Source organism: Tympanuchus pallidicinctus, unplaced genomic scaffold (genome assembly GCF_026119805.1).
Source record: "Tympanuchus pallidicinctus isolate F22 unplaced genomic scaffold, pur_lepc_1.0 scaffold3, whole genome shotgun sequence".
Lineage (NCBI taxonomy): Eukaryota > Metazoa > Chordata > Aves > Galliformes > Phasianidae > Tympanuchus > Tympanuchus pallidicinctus.
This window is the reverse complement of record NW_026294747.1, coordinates 94,874,263-94,891,659: the sequence shown is the minus strand read 5'-3', so window position 1 is coordinate 94,891,659 and position 17,397 is coordinate 94,874,263. Positions and strand designations below refer to the sequence as shown.

The 17,397-nt window shown below is 37.5% G+C and overlaps 1 long non-coding RNA gene across 2 annotated transcripts; it reads left to right on the top strand.

The window, feature by feature from the left end:
* The first annotated feature begins 341 nt into the window (after positions 1 to 341).
* On the top strand, positions 342 to 16,911 carry LOC128085188 (uncharacterized). Of its 2 annotated transcripts, XR_008208823.1 has the most exons (4): positions 367 to 411; positions 5,947 to 6,082; positions 13,068 to 13,344; positions 14,697 to 16,911. It is a non-coding gene; the product is annotated as an uncharacterized LOC128085188 (long non-coding RNA). The 2 variants fall into 2 exon arrangements; XR_008208824.1 differs by lacking the exon at positions 5,947 to 6,082 and having other exon boundaries at positions 342 to 411.
* Positions 16,912 to 17,397: the final 486 nt, after the last annotated feature.

The window sequence follows — 17,397 nt, the reverse complement described above, 5'->3', positions numbered from 1 at the left end:
CGTTGTTTATAATGCAGCTGAAGGAGGGGACAGGGAATCACTTGTGCATGCAGAAGGCAAAGTATGAGTGAGGTATCCAGAATTTTCCTCAGCTGGGAGATTCCCTGCTTCTAAACTCAAATCAGCATGCTGCAGATTTCTGCTCTAGGTTTTTGATGGAAGCCGTTCGCCCCTTGATAGCTGTATGGGAACTCTTGAGTCATGGCCTGGGCCACTGATTGACCACCTGAGGCAAGCACTGAGTCAGCCATGGGAACACAGGTGAAGGCAATTCAGCTGTGTGATGGAAGGTGTGGAGCATGGCTGCACCTCTCCTAGACCCCATTTAAGGGCTGCTCCGGGGGAAGGATCTGTTTCTGAAGATTCCTTCTCTGGGGAGTCTTTCCTGTGAGCCTAGATCTTCAGATACAGGTGAGCATTTCTTTTCTGTTTGTTTCTTTTCCCCATTTTCACCACTGTAATCTTTCCAGCTGTAACACTAACTGTAACAATAGCAAACACTCATTCTGTACACGTGATCAGCCAAGCATGAGTATTTACCATACTCCAGTGGAAAGTTACAGAGATGAACTCTATGTCTTCTGTGATTCAATGTATTCTCAGTTTTCTTGGGAAGATGGGCACTGGTTACATGATCACCAATTATTTCCTGTTGTGACTTTTTTTTTTTTTTTTTTTTTGGTCTTGATTGCCTTTCATCCTACTCTCCTCTCCTTATCTCTCAAAAAATGTACTTTTTCATAAAGTAAACAATTCTGTGATTAACATCCCAAGGAGAAGCCCATCTGTTTGAGAAACTTTATCAGAAATATTGTTCAGTTCTCCTCACTACTCAACCAACGATGATTATTGACTAGCACAAGAGATAAAAATCAATCTGTTTAGGGTCTAACCTATTTAAGAAACAGAGAGATGTAGAATGAAGGCTTATTTTTTTTTTTTCTTAATTTTAGCATTAATGAGCATTTAATGTGACTGTATTATCTCTAAAGAGAGTAGGAACATAATGAGATAGTAAATTGGTGTGTCAAGAATGTTCTGAAGCAGAACAATCTTTGTAACAAACTTGACTGCAGGCAAAATAGCCAAATTGGTAGTATTTGACAGTACAATATACATCACTCAGTGATACAAAATACATTACCATCTGGGAATTTCTGCACAGGGTGTATGCAGATACAGTTCTGACTTAGGGATAGGGAAAGAGGTGAGGGCTGTATGGTGGTGTGCTGATCACACACCTCCTGGTGCAAATTAAACGTTTCTAAGTCAACATATAGTCCATTTCTACCCCATCATTTATACTCTGGAACTGAAAGGAAGAATCCTGATTGTACCTGCCCATGGGAAATTAGACTGGCCCATAGGAATAGAGCAGAGAATAGAGGAAAGCTGGTGTGCAATTTTGTTGAAAGTTTTCTTCATAGCAAGGTTTTTAATCTCTTTTCACTTCCTCCAGGCAGGAGCATATGTTTCTATTTCTGAAATCCAAACCAGCTCTTCTTGTGAAAGTCTAAGCAGAATTATTAAAGGAAAAGGTTTCAAAGAGTTGCTCTGTGTAGCTCACAGGTTATTGCTTTAGAGCTCAAAGGAAAGCACTTGATAAGTTTCAAAGCATTCACAGGGAGCAGTGACACTGATAGTGACACTTCATTTTAGCTGATTAAAGAGATAATGAATTTTAATGGCCAAAATATGTCTTTTTCTTTTTTTTCCTGAGTCAGCCCCTTGGAGGGATAACACACATGCAGGACAGGGAACATGTCAGGGGTCATCAGCATCCCTGAATGGGGTGGAGACTATTCAGGCAGGAGACAATATGTAAGGTTGGGTATTGGGTCTAAGCATACATGAACCTGGGAGTAAGAAGAGGCAGTCCTATGTGGCTGGAGATCCTGCCTGAATGCACTCAGGCCAGTTGCAACCTGAAGGTGTCCTCAGGGCTCGCACACTTGGAGATGCTTTAGTTTAAGTTAGACTAATGCAAGGGAGGATGTTAGATCTTTGGTTAGGGAGTCTGTCCTTCCTGTGCTCTTGCTCTACTAGTGCTGCAAGAGCAGGGAAGTTCAGAGGCTGAATCCAGCTCCCTGGGAGTCAGTCTTTTCTGCAAGCTGTGACACAGTGTATCTAACAATGTAAATTCCTCAGGTAATAGTAACGCTTAATTTTGATCTGAAGGTAGCATTTTCCAGCAAAAATCTGCCCTTTCTTCCCATAGGCTTTCTGTGTCCTCAAGAAACATCCTTGCTCGGTGTACTTTACCCCTTCTGGACTGTAGTGGTGCTTCTGCTTGTTAGAGGTTCTTTAGGAAAAGAAACTCTTGAGAAACACAGATAAAAAAGATAAGAAACAGAGCAGGGGTTAGGCAATCTTATTGTTATCTTCATAAAGTTTGCTGCTGTTGTTTATTTTCTGCTGTTTTTCTGTGAATTAACCAAACTGGGCTAATACTCTTCACTCTTGGGCATGCACAACCTTCAGGCCTTTGTGTGTCCAGAAAACTGCTAGAAATCCACTGGGACTCAACTGTTGCCCACTTTGGGCAGAGGGGAACTACGCCTGGAAGGGATGTCACAGAACAGTTCTATTCTGATAATTCCTTGCCTGGCACAGAAAGGAAGCTGAAATGGATGTGGGAGATGCTATGCATGGCTGTACAAGTAGATGCATCTAAAATTCATCCAGAACTTTCTTCTTTCTGAGTAGCTCTAATAAGGGCACTGATGCAAACAATATAAATTTCAGTGAACAGGATGTAGTCAAGCTGAAAAAAGTCATTCTTCTGTAAGTCGATAGTGCAATATACAGAATTTAGCACGTGCAGATACAGTATTAAAATTCAACAGAAATAGTTTCAGTGACCTTGAAAATGGGCCTCTACTAAAGATAAAAGCACTGGTGTCTGAAATGATCTGCAGTGTCAGCAAATGTAAAGCAAATGGAAAATATGGTTTTTAGATTCATAATATACTTGAAAGTTTAATCAATAAACTTGACTTTAGGTAATGCAAACTTTTCAAAAAAATATAATTTATTTCACTTCAAATCAATTTTAAAAGTATGTATTCTGTTTCCTGAAACAAGTTACAAGACAATTAGTTTTTTATTCTAGTATTAAAAATAAAACTTTCAGCAGATGTACTTGATAATACTTCAGAGGATTTCCTTGAGGCTTGTTCTAGGAGGCTGTTAGGAAAAAAGGCAAAAACAAGCAAACAACAGTTGATGAGATTTTATTCAAAATTTTATGTTTGCAAATGAATTTGAGGATAAAAATTCATGTCAGCTAAATTCGTATATTCTGATATAGATGAACACATATGGGAAATGGGTTAGAATGAGGTCTCTTAAAAAGATGCTGAGAGTCTCCTGATGTTTGTTCCTCACCATGATTTAACAGGTGAGCTCAGGTGTTATGCAACTTTGTAGGCACTCATAGTCAGGAACTGCATACAATCAGAGCCTTATGAATGACTAGGAAAGCTTTCAAGCTTTTCCAAATCTTTCCATTAGGGACTCTAATTGCAATCACACTATATTCCTGTAGACAAATAGTCTGTTGCATGATTGCATTGTGAGTGTATTACATCTATTTCCACTGTACTAATTACTAAAAAGCCCCCTAAGGGTTTAATGGTAATCCTTGCAGAGTGAAGTGCAAAGTAGAGAAAGGGGTATCCCTCTAATTAGATCCATCACCACCCTATGCAGGATAGAGAAATGTGGAGTTAACTCATACTATAGTTAGTCATTGCTAAACGGTGAGTCATGTGAAGACGAAGATGAGAAGCAATAAACGTGGGCTTGGGATGATGGGACTCTCTGGTACTGCTGCTGTTACTGATTGCTTTTTTTTTTTTCCATATGCATTTTGTCACTGGGCAGCATTAGATTTCAGCTTGTCAGGTACTGATATTTTTGCCTCAAGAAAACAGTATAGTATTTTCTTCTGTATTGAGGTTATTTAATCACTTTAGCCTTAAGTGGAAAATAGATTCTCTTGAGATAAAAGTTTCAAAGCATGACATTGAGACATTTCATGTGATTGTTTGTAAACAAATATGTTCTATTTTTCAGGCACTTCTCCTCTGAATGTGCTATTAAATACTGAAAGTATTCAGTGGGTCTGAGCCTCTATCTGTAAATTCTGCTGATTTTTCTAAGGCTTCCCCTTCTGTATATACATTTGGTGGCCATTTCTTATTTTATTAATATGTAAATTCATGTGTGGTCAGATCATCAGTCTTTGACTTTTTAAAGCAATAAATCCAGTGTTTGTATCTATTTTAAAATAGAAGTGCAGATACTTCTTAGGTACATTATCTCTTTACTTTTAAACAAAGGATATTAATCATTCCATTTTTTTTTCCCCTTGCAAGCCATAAGGGATGCTCTGTTTATTACTGCAAACATGTGGAAAACACTTCAGAAGAAATATTTTAATTCTCTTAAAAAGGTTTGTGCAATAAGCATCTCTTGCCTTCCTTTTCCAAAGATCACATAGTGTGAAGCAATCTGAATTTATTGTATCACTTAGTTTATTATCTTTTGAGCACTTGTTGCTAGTCTCTTGGTGGTAACTCTGACACAGTCAGTCTGGAAGTGTTACAATCTTGATACTGATTCTGGAACAGATTTTGCATGGATATAGAATCATGGAAACCTTAGAGTTGGAAGGGACCTTTGAAGGCCATCTAGTCCAACTCACCTGCAATGAAAAGGGACTTGCACAGCTAGATCCAACCTCACCTTGAAAGTCTCCAGGGACACTGGGCAACCTGTTTCAGTGTCTCACCACCCTCACTGTAAAACATTTTTTTTTGTTGTTGTATCTAACAGAAATCTAACCTCTTTAAGCTTGAAACCATTTCCCCTTGATCTATCACCACAGACCGTGCTAAAGAGTCTGTCCCCCTCTTTCTGTAGCTTCCCCTTAGAATACTGAAAGGCCACTATCAGGTCACCTCAGAGCCTTCTCTTCTACAGGCAGGGGTGCCCCAGCTCTCAGCCTGTCCATAAAGAGGAGGTGTTTCATCTCTTGGATCATTACTGTAGCCCACCTCTGGATGGGTTTCAACAGGTCTATGTCTCTCTTGTACTGAGCATTCTACATCTGGTTGCAGTACACCAGTGAGGCCTCACCAGCTCAGAGGGGCAGAATCACCTCCCTTGTCCTGCTGGCCATGCTTCTTTTGATGCAGACCAGGATACAGTTGGCTTTCTGGGCTGTGAGGCACATTGCTGACTCTTGTCCAGCTCCCCATCCACTGGTATGCCCGAGTCTTTTTTTTTGGCAGGACTGCACTCAACTCTTTCATCCCCCAGCTTGTATAGATAATTAAGTCTGCCTTGACCCAAGTACAAGATCTTGCATTTGGATATACATTTGGGTATACATCTGGGGTAACTGGATTTTTGCAATTGTAACAGCCACTCATACCATCTCTGAGGACCAACTGGAATTTTTTGGCAGTCTTTTATATTGCAGTCAAATCAGTAGTAGATTTTACTATAGGTCACATAGTAAGACAGTGCTTAACTACTTTACAGATGATGGTTGCTAGTGTGCAGTTTGCAAGTTTCCTGGGGAGGATGACTGTTTTCTCAGGCTGATGTTGAGGCTCTGACCAGGCTCCTGAGGTCTGTGTAATGCTGTTGTGGCCTCTTGCACCTTCAGGATCTGCCATCCCTGGTGCGCCCAGACTCTCTGCGAAGTCCCCTGTCAGTGTAACGTACTCTGTGCTATGCCTCTAGGGACTGGTGCCATTTTGGTGAGGCAGGAAAATGGCTGCTCCCTTTCAGGATTTATGGAGGATGACAATGATGTGATGCAGAAACCTGAGTTCCTGTTGGTCTTATGGATTTATTTCTGCATAAATAAGGGCTATTGTGGTGTTGAAGACTATCAGTTCAGAGAATTTAATAAAAAGACAGTTGTACATGCAGGTGTGCAGGAAGACTTGCTGCTGTTTTGCCACCTCTCAGCTGCTGAAGGCAAGATCTTCTGAGAGTCTGACTGATGTGCTGCAGGAGTTGGGAGGTGTTTTGTCCTGAGGCTGGGAGAAACAAGATACAAAGCTCTGTAAGTGCTGTTAATATTGTCAGAGAAGTTTTACATTTATGGTATCTTCTTAAATCCTGTAGAATATGGCTTTCAAGACTTGATACAATTCATGGACATGGGTGGATGGGAAATGGTAATGAAAAACAGAGACTTTCAGAATGAGGTAATTGCTTTAGGGACTTAGTTGTGCAGCTAGTTATTACCAAGTGTAAGCTTTAGTGCTGTGAAGGGACCTTCAGTACATATTCGGAAATATGATCCTTCTTTGGTAATATATGGCTTTGGGCTAAAGCTCCAGTTAGTCAGCTTTGAAAATGATTGTATACTTAGTGGTACATACAAAATCTATCTTGGAAGGTAGTTGTCCCTATCACCTAAAATTAGAAGGATCATAGTTACTGGGATCTGGAAAGCTGAAGGGAAAATGAAATTTTAATGTAGATGATGTTATGATTTACTGGGGGACTTGGCAAGCTATTCTTTAAAAAGAATAACTGCATTTGGATTAGGTTCCTTGTGCATACTGAAATGTCACAGCCAAGTGGAGACAAAGTCTCCTTTGTTGTGGTCTGATAAGACTGAAATCCAAGCAAGGTAGGAGTGTAGCTATTTTAAAATCAACAGCAGTTTAAAGCACTTTTGGTGCACTTGACTAATGTTTCTTTAAAGATTGAGTACTTATTTTTGTATGGAAATATTGCTAAATTCTTGTACGCTTTTCCACCTGTAACTCTAAGTTATATAATCTTCCTTTATAATGTTTTATCAGTGGAGATCCCTCAGTGCAGTGAGACAGTGGTTTACTTGCCACTTAGGAGAGCAGCACCTAGTCTGGGAACAGGATTCAAATCTCAACTCCATTTCATGTACTCTTCTATGCTTCTGTGCTGTAAGTGTAAACATGACATATTAATGAATGCTATATCTTTTAATTGGGAGGAAAAAAAGACTGTTCTTAGCTCTCAAAATCTGTTTACCTTTTTTGAAACCTACAACTCTTCTGAGTAGATGTTGTTTTAACTGCTATTTTTTTTTTAAATGTATTAAGTGATTACTGTGATTGCCTCTCTTAAAGCTTAGCTTTCAGTAAGCTTGACTGAAATCAGAGCTACAAAAAGGATTAAATACAGTTTGCCATAGACATGAGTCAAAGGGAGATAACATTGATCCTAGAAAGGCAATGAGCAGCACTTCCACACAAATTCTCTGATTACAGAGCACCAATTTATTTGCATTAAGCTGTAAAAACCATCTTGCAAGTAATAGCAACCTATCTGAACAAAACCTTACCATCTCTCAATCTTGATCTGGTCATCTTTCATGGTCCGGGTGCTGCAATCTTGTAAAACTTTTTTGAAGGAAATGTCAATCCTACTCTTGCTGTAGAAGGCCAAATGTAAAAGCGTCCAGATACAAAATATCGTACTTTAATAAATAAACATACAAACAAGCTTGTTACTATCTGCTGTTTGCCTCAAGGTGAGTTTCAAGGCAGCTTTCTGTTTTAACACGTTAGAAAGTCCTACAAAACCCATGAAATGCAAAGATGTGGATATACAGCCTTTTACTCAGAGTCCCTTTTGGTAGCTCTGTCTCTCTTGATCTTCTGTTATGTATGTTTTATTAAAGTAGTGTTTGTTGAGGTAGATGCTGCCTGTTTAACAGGCTTAGCATTTGCAAGCAATTTTCCTAACAAAAATAGCACTTGAGCAATCTTATGAACATTACATGAGGCAAATGTAGTGCTTGAATACTTCTTAAATTTAGGACAATGGTTTTGTTACAGACTTTTCTGGGAAACATTTGAACTGTTTCTGTCTAATTCTAGGTCTTTCCTACTAATCAGTATTAATCTTATATCATAATGAATACTCAGTTTCAAAAAGTAAATGATTTAAATGATTGCCGAAGGGAATTAGGCACCTAAAAGGCATCCTGTTAAGTTTACCAATGGAGGGTTCTGATGATCAGGTTTTTATCTAAGAATTTACAAGGATGCCCTTTAATGGTCTTCCTGAAATGGGATTCTTTTGGTGACCTCCGTATTTGAGAATGAAAATGTAGTTTGCAAAATCTTCAAACTCTTACTGCCTCTCTGTTTCATGCATCCCATCTGGGCAGGCAAACACAGATGATGAAAACTTGTGTAAGTAACCTAGATGATAATCTGGGGATGAATAATGTGGTAGAAAATCAGAAGTCAAGACCTTGGGGAAGAAAACAGCATGAAATAGTAGTATCGTGCTGCAAGGTGTGTGCGTAGTACATAGAAGGAATGTAAGTGAGGACTCAGATCCTGCATTTCAAGGCTTCTGTGGCAGGTATGTCCATGACAAATGCCGTTTCTGTTTGTTTTCCATCTTTTCACTTTCAGAGTCCAACTGGTGAATTAGCTACACTGGTCTTGATAGCAGTTCTGCCTTCCTCTTCCTCACCAACATAGAGGGACAAGCCTGTATTCTCTCCTGATTCCTTTCTGCTGCTCTCAGATACCTGAGTGCTGCTGTGGTTTGCCACATTTGGTCACATCCAGTGCCACCAACGGCCATGTCATTGATCTCTGCTGTGGCAAAGATCACAATGAGGACAAGCATTACTGTTTCTCTGTCCTCCTGAAAATAAGTCATGTTCAATTGAGCAGCAGGTAGGAAAATACTGTCACTTTGCTGCTTATGAAAGTGCTGCTCATTTGAGCAAGGAGGATTTGATGCTTGCTGCAGGGAGTTGCTGGTTACCTGGTAGCGCCTAATGATTTTTCCCCTTCTGAGTAGAACGTATTTTATTGAGCTTGCAGGAAACTTTCATATTCTCATTCTGTACTGTAGAAATATTTCACTAAGTGTCTCAATGTACTTACATTATTTATAATCTTATAATATTTCATCCAAGTATCAGATTAAAAAGACATTTATCTGTCTTGCAAAATAAAGTCAACAAATTAAAACTTCTAGATATGGAGGACCACTTTTGTCTGTATTTTTTTTTAATAAAAATTCCCTTCTTCCACTGTGCATGTCTAAACATATTTTTGAGTAACGTCAGAATGAAAAGCTGAACTTCATTGTGATTTTTTTTCCTTGTATTTTCCATCTAATAACACCCCTTATATGGACACTCCTTCTGCGTTTCCACTGAACTGTCATCAGTTTGGTCATGAGCAATTTTCTAAGCTTTCTGCATTGGAGACAGTGGTCAATGCAATCTTTCAGGTCAAGTGAATTATCAATTTCACTAGTATCTTCATCAGTCAGAGGTTTATTTTCATTCAGTGTTGGCTTCAGAGTCAGGTATCTAATACAGACAGCACCAGGAGTATACCAATTGTTATAAAAAGTCTCACTTTTCTACACTACCTGATTTTAAAATCTTCTGAATGTTTGAAACTTAATAGAAATCAGGCTGAGGTGATGAGAATACCAAAGGTTTAGGAAAATCTAGTAGTAAACCTTAGGTTAAAATACTGAGATAAGTTCATGCGCAGTCAAGTCTTTTGACCTGAAACATTCGTTTGCTTTCGATGCTTCTTTAGCAAACTTACAGTAAGATAACAATGGGGCAGTACATGTACTGGGATTTCTTTTTCATTAAAATCAGTGCTCTCAGTTATTGTTGCCTGGGGATATGATATTAATCTGTTACTTAAGTTGAGAAAAGGGCTGCAAAAGATGAGTATTTTTGTTTTTTTAAAAAATATATATCTAATAGCTAGGTGGAAACACAGATTCTCTGAAATCTTGACTCTAACTATGGGTGGAATACACAAAGGGTGGATATTTTGAGTGTGCTTGGTGTGATAGTGAGCATCTTATCTATTAGATCAAATATTATTTTTATGACAAGCTCTGAAGTTCTTTTCTGAAAGAATAGCTACCTACGCCTACCAAAAGGCAGCCACTATGTGCAAAACCTCTGCCTGTATTAGTAATAACAACAAAATATATCAGTCAAAACAGAATTATTAATAATTCAGAAGTAGGTCCTGCAAAATGGATGGCCTGAGAAAGGGCAGTACCTGTTTGCATGGATCAGTCTGGTCTACAGCAGCATCTTGCATATAAAACAAAGGTTTTTCATGCTGTATAGCCCCCTAAAGAGTAGTAGTTATATTTCACAATGTAGTATTTATGCATTTTGCAAAAATATCATACCCCAACTCTATTCTTGTAGTAGTTTATCCTTTAAAATATCAGTATTAGTTGTTACAGATGTAATATAGATTATTCACTCTGTTCTGAAATATCCGTACAGCTCATTATTTGGTAATTTCTAGTGGTTTTATTGTGGTGTTCTGTAGATCTTAGGGGCTCTCTGGAGGTTGTTTGGTGTTAGGTTAGAATATGCCTAAGGGAATATTCTGAGCTTGGCTACCACTATAGCCACATAATAAACATACTTACACAACAATTGCACAGGGATTGACTGGCTGTTAAAACTCCCATTATTCAGATATACTCTGACTTTGGTGTTATAAGATCTTTCCCAAGTTCTAAAACATCTGTTCAAGCTGTCCAACTTCTATTTTTTTTTTTTAATAACGTTAAGAATATATTTGGTGAGGACAGAATATTTTATCGAAGCTATTTTTGGATGCAGCATTTGAAGATCACTTGAAAAAGACTTTAAAATATTAGTGGAACCTATTATATTCTTAACCAGTAAGACCACATTCAGGGAAGAATTCTAAAATTACTTTGAATACCATAACATTATTTTTTTCAATAAAGTTTTTGCTTTCCACAGAATATCAGGAAATGCTACGTTTCTTAGCATTTGTACGTTTTAGTGTTAAACATGCTATATAATTTTTGAAGTACGTTCCCATTGTTCCCATCTGTCAGATTATGTATACTTCTAGGTTAGATCCACTTGTGCCCTCTGACTCCTGCATAAGGCCTCTGTATGGTATCCAGAATGAGTCAGCTCGGTTTCATTTCAGCTTTGAAACTGAAGCCTTAACAGTGCAGTCATGATGTGTGCCTATATTTCGTGATACTGTTTCTTGTTGCTGCTTGTTTACTTATGGAACTACTGGATGAAGTATTGTAATTTCAAGGGTGTCTGCCCTTGAAGTTCCTCAGAGGAATATGGGACTGTTTGATTTCTGGGAAACTGAAGAAAGAACTCTGAGAAATGGGAGTAGGCAAACTGTTCTGTTCCATAACTAACTCTGTTTTTCTGTCCTGCTGAGTTTGTAGAGGAAGAAGGAAGAGATGAGGTAATGATTTTGCCATGTGTTGTGCAGTGGTGTATTTTTCAGTGTTTAAACTGAGAACATTTATTCATTTTCCTTGTTTCTTCTGTTAAAAAAAAGTTTGGAGACTTTTAAAAACTTTTAAAGGTTTTTAAAAGTCTTCTAAATTTTTTTATTCTTGCCTCCACAGGTCAAAGAAGCATGAATCATGAGAATTTTTGCTTCTCATTGCCTGATTTCACTGATTTGATCATCACCCCCCCTCTTTTTTTTTTTTTTTTTTTCTTTCCAGTTTGAGCCATCAAAAATTGCAAGTTATCTTTCTGGTTTCCTACACAGCATTATCTCTGAAAATATTATTCTTTAGACTACAGCATTTTGCTAAGACTTTATTGGAAATTCAAATTTTCCTCTATCCCTTCAAAATTTTCACCCATAGCTTGAGGTACTTAAACTTCATTGATCCAGTCTTTGCTTCTGCTCAGTTTTAGTCCTGTGGCTTGATTATGCACTGTGTCTTGCTCAGTCTACACACATTTATTGCGTATCCTCTGATAAATATAAGATCAAGGTGTTGGTATAGAACCCAGGGTCTACAGATCTCATCTTCATTCAGTAGAGTACATTCTAGTCCATGTACTTCCGTTTTAGTGTAATGGATAACAGCTTTCATTTGTGAAGACTGTACTATGTATCACATCAATGTATTAAACAAAAAGTAAATAAGTAATCTCAATGGTGCTGTGGGAACAATTTTACATCTCTCGAAAATGCAGATACTCTTCTTGTTTCTGCAAACAAATTTGTCTTTGATTTCAAATGCCTGAATAGCTTTCTCTGCCTGTTAACAGACTGTTCTCTGCTTTGCTGATCCCCTAAAAAATATGACTTCATATAAATGCTACATGTACTGTACACAAGACCTTCAAACTTTCCACTTGAGTATTAACTCCAGATCAAAATGAAGTCTTTGCCACATGTAAATTGCAGTAGTAGCATCTATACTAACTTTGAGCATTACTGCATTATTCAAGTTCTAGTTCCAGAAATCCCCTAGAGGAGTCTTGTTATCTGGCATTATTTTCTTAGTGTTGGGAAACTTGTATAATGGATATCCTTTTTCTTTTATCGGGGATCATTGAACACAGTCTTGCTCTTTCATATTTAAATCTAAATTTGAAAGTAATTTGTTTAAAACATTGAAATGCATCCTATTCAATAAATGACTGAGCATCTTATGAGAGTTTTTTTCTTTTTTTGCCAGGTTCTATTCAAATAGTTAAAGGATTTGTAGCTACTTTGTATATCATCCTCATTGAAATTTCAAATTCTACTTTGTTAGACATTAAGTGTCTCTGTGTTCTGGAACCCTGACCTTGCCAATGTCACTCCTTCTGACATGTGCAATGTGTATTACGATATGTACTCTAGTGATGTTCTGGCCTTTAGGGCTGTGTCTATGTTAATAAACAACGCGGCTACCCTACTGACAGGTCTGCTCTAGCAAAAAGACAACATAGTTTAACTGTGTGAATGCAAGTTGTAATGAGTCATTTGTCCTCAGATATACAGAACAGGATGTGTCCCATTTTGCTTCCAAGTGTTGGCATTGCTTGTATTTCATTCCTGAAAATAGGTACACAAATTATTTTTTTGTGTGTGATTTTAATCTGCTGGCAAGTATAATGCTTTATATTGCACTAAAAGTGTTCCTTTTTCTGCGTAACATACAGATATTCTGTAGGACAGTATCTTTCCTACTATATATGGTCCCAGAATTTAAGCATTCCTTTCCAGGCATTCTCTCTACAGACCTTCTCCAGAACAGCACATTGAAAAATGTTTCCCAGATGAACCTTTGATTTGGAAAGGAAAATAAGGTCTCCCTCAACATGACTGCTGTTTCAAACTGATTTTATGTGAAAGATAATTGGAAATTATCGCATGGCAGTAGAAAGTCTTGAGAAAACCAGGATATAAAAAGAATGTATGACTGACCTACCCTCAGAAATTGGGTCAAAAATATTTACTTCATTCGTCTTGAAAGTAGAAGTACTCCCTCCAGATACCCTCCAGATATCCTCCAGAGGTAGGACCATGGTTTGGAAATAATAGAGTGAATTTCAGCTTTTTTATTTATTTATTTATTTTATTTTTTGCTGTGGATCAGACTATGTGACGAGTAGCTCACTTCTGTGTGTTTGAAAGTACAGTTTGGTAGTGTGTTGTTTTCTGTGGTGATCTTTTCTTTTTTTTTTTTTTTTTTTTTTTTTCTGTTACACGCTCTTTCACAGCATTTTGACTGTGTTGAGCAAAGGAGATAATGTTGATTCATTTTATGCATTAAGAAATGGATAGTAACTTAAGAAAGCCCTCTCCCTTAAGAAAAGGAGGAAAGATGCTCCACAACAGAAGCTGTCACTGCTTCTTCTGTTTTGATACAGGAGCTAGTCACTTTATTATCTTCTCAGTAGTCATTAATATCTGTTAAATGACTTAAATCCTCCTTGCCATCTTCCATTCTAAATGTAATAGATCCTCACAGAATTTTCTTAGTAAAACTACTTGCCAGAAATTTAAAAAAGCCAGAAATAGAACTAGGAATTAAATTCATTTAAATCTTCTTTTCTTTTACATTTATGATGATAGCACTTCAGGCTGAAAATTGCTGAAAGCCAACTACTAGCAATAGGGGAGGGAGAATGAAGAGAAGAAGAGTGAACACAGCAGAGGAGCTGCTGCCTCTCTTGCTACTCTGAGAAGTTTCCTTTCAATGGCATGACAGTTATAAATGCTGTACTGCCTTAAGTGCTCTCAGAGTGACTTATACAGAACCTTTTTATTGACTCTTAGCATGTTTTCATAATCCCTTGGACTCATGGTCATTTTTCATTCCTGCAAGAGCATCTTCTCTAAGGCTAGATGCTGACTAATTAAAGATAGTAGGGCAGCAAAACTGCCCAAAAAACCTTCAGTCTCAGCAGGTCAGACACAAGTGCTTTGATTGCTTAATACATTTTTCTTGTTTGCTGAATTATTAAGAGAAAACTTATAGGTTTTTGTTCGTTCTTTTTCTTTTTTTTCTTTTATTAAATTCTTCAAATGACAGCTCCAGTGACGTTTTTATATGGCTAAAATAACATCAATGAAAATGTGGAAGAGAAACTATGTTTTCCCTACAGTGGGCTTTTCTCTGTTGTGAAAACAGAATTTATAAGTGATTGTAAGCATGAACCACCAAGGTAAAGAGTATGCTTTCTTGGGCATAATTAAGAAACAGAAAAAAACACTCGTATCTGTTACACTAGCAAAAGAAAAGAAAAAAAAAAAAAGCTCTTTATGAGAAATATTATAGGCATGGAAATATAATTATGTGGTAGGAAAACAGGTATATGGAAGATGTATTTCAAGCTGAGAATTGTTCTGTCTCTGTTCACCAAGCATCCTAGCTAGTGAAAATGAAGAGATCTGATGAAGAAGACCGATCCACTCTCTTTTGCTGGACCTTGAGGAACCAGTACTGCGGCAAGTGCCTGTAAGTCTTTCTTGGATGAGATTTCTGGCTGGCTTGAAAAATCCATGTTTTTCTTGATGTGGTTACGACTGTGGTTCAGCAGCATATACAAATATCTTCAAATCCAAACTTCAAGAACCAAAGAAAGTAAACGGGCAAATCTTGGGGATGCCCTCTGTGTAATTTGAGGAGCACAAAGTGAAGACACGAGGGAAGCCAACGTAGATGAAGAACCTATGAACTGGCAGTGAAACTGCTATACTTAAGTAATGTGGGTATGCTGCCCATTCCTTTGCACTAAAGCTGTACTTGCAGGATCCTTTGGATGACTTAGATCTCAGAGAAAAACCTTATACGGCTATTTGTGTTTTTAGAACCATCTGCAAAATCAAAACGTAGACAAAACTGTGACCTTTTTCTGCTCTATTTTGCTGTGGTATCTGTCTAGGGATTAGGTGTGAAGATAAACCAGTTTGTAGTAAACCTGTATATCTTTCAGACCATGTCTCATCTGTGTGTGTAAAGAGCTTGATTAGTAAACTGTGTATCAGTCTTCAGCATAAAAGTATGCTATATAATTTTTAACAGCCTTAATATTGCAAAGATACCATGATATTATATTTATCCTGTCTCTAGTGCTATGTTATTAAGAACAAAATAAGAGATAAAACAAAAACAACCACTAGACTAATGAACAAATCCCTCCCCTTTTAATAGACAAACATTCCTATAGCTGATATAAGCCAATATACAGACTGTACTCCTAGATACAAGATTCATTGGCATTAGATTACAATCAAAGATAGTTTGCAAAGGGTTTTTGTCCTTTCACAAGAGCATGCTTTAGAAAACAAAATTCTAAGTGTTATTAACTTAGTCACAGAATTACTGGGAGCAAGAGTACAATGGAAGTATCTTTTTAGGTCTGAGAGGTGGAAACAAACTACAGTTTATCAGTGGTTATAAAAAAAAAATCCACAGAGTAGTATCTTGTCAGCTGAATTCAAATGGGAATTGACTAGATTCTCATCTAAATTATCTGAGATAAAAAAAAAAAAAATTGAGTCTGACAGTACACATCGTTTCAGTAGTATAAAAGTATGTAAAGTATGGATGTCAACTCAATTACAGCTTTGTGGATAGAATCTCAGCTGATCTGAAAGGTGGAACTACACATCAGTTGTACAGAGTATCTTTCTACTGTGAAAGGAGAAAAACTCTTTGCAGTTCCGTATAAACTGCAGACTAGACTAACTTGCTGTAATAACTTTATAACCTGAGGGGAAAAGCTGCAATAAGAATCTTGCCTTTCAGAATAAGCGTCTCTAAGTGCAAACAAAGACAGGAAAGGAAGGAGATGTGACATAACCTGACATTCTATTTTTAAGTAGCTGGGAGAGGTATATCAAACCATGAACCCTTCTGAGTAAGGTTGGTTGAGAGAAGATAATATAGCACTAGAAAAAGAAGATTTATGAGGTCAAATGCTCAGCCAAGACTTATCCCTGTACTGTGAGTCAGCTGATGAGGCATGGCTACAATGAAAAACTTTTTTTCACTTTTAAGATTCAAATGCATAACAAACTGCAGAGGCAGGCTGTTTTCCTAACTGAAAAAAAATTATAAGGAGTACTTTCAGGATGAAGCATTCTAATTTGAAATTGGTTTGGACATTTTGTTTTTGAATGCGCCAGAAGAGCACTTGGCAGATGAAGAACTTCTCTATTATGAACTTCTCTGTTACGAAGCTCTCATCCCAGTACCTAACAAGAGGTCACTTTTTAAATGTTCTTTGCCAAGATTGATGCAGAGGAATGTTCCTGGACTGAGTAAGGACCACGGCCACTCTTTGCTCATGTATGTTCTCTCCTCTGCCAGTAGGGTTATTGACTTTAATCCTCTTCCCTCCCAGAATTATTTTCTTTCCTGGTAGAAATGATATTTGTAGATGTGGAAGAGAAGATTGGAGCTCTGACAGAATACTGGGTACAGAGTACAGACCATTAGAAAAAGCTTTGCATGATGAGTCAGAGGAGTTAAGCTTCTGTTATGCTCTGAATCGTTGTACTTCAGATTTTGCCAAGATGTTGAAAAAGTTGCTGTAGTCTGTAAAACTTATTAAATGATTGACTTCTAGTAGGAGAGAGCGCTGCGGTGTGGATGGATGGATATATCTGATGTGGGTCGAGACATCTGAAATAATAAAAACCAATTATGTGTTTTAGTCTCTTGACTGAAATAGCAAATATCTCACTCTGCATAAACCAAAGTAGGTAAAAATGCAGACATGTGAATGTCTTGGAAAGCTCTGAACCAAATTAAACAGTCTTGGGGAGGCAGAATGAATAAAACACTGGGAGAAATAAGGCTTCCATGACTGCCACTCAGTAATAAATAAGTATAATTACAGGTCCAGTGATCAGAATCAATTTCAACATATTAAGTAATGTTCAATATATCCTAATGTTGTTATGGAAAACTCTGTTGTCTTCCTCTGTCAAAGCAATGCCTCCACCTTTTTTTTTTTCTGTAACTGTAAATTATGTTAGTGGCACTGTAGCTCAGCAATGAGGTAGGCTGGTCCAAGAAATCTATTCTGCAATAAGTACAATGGTAACACGTGTGTGT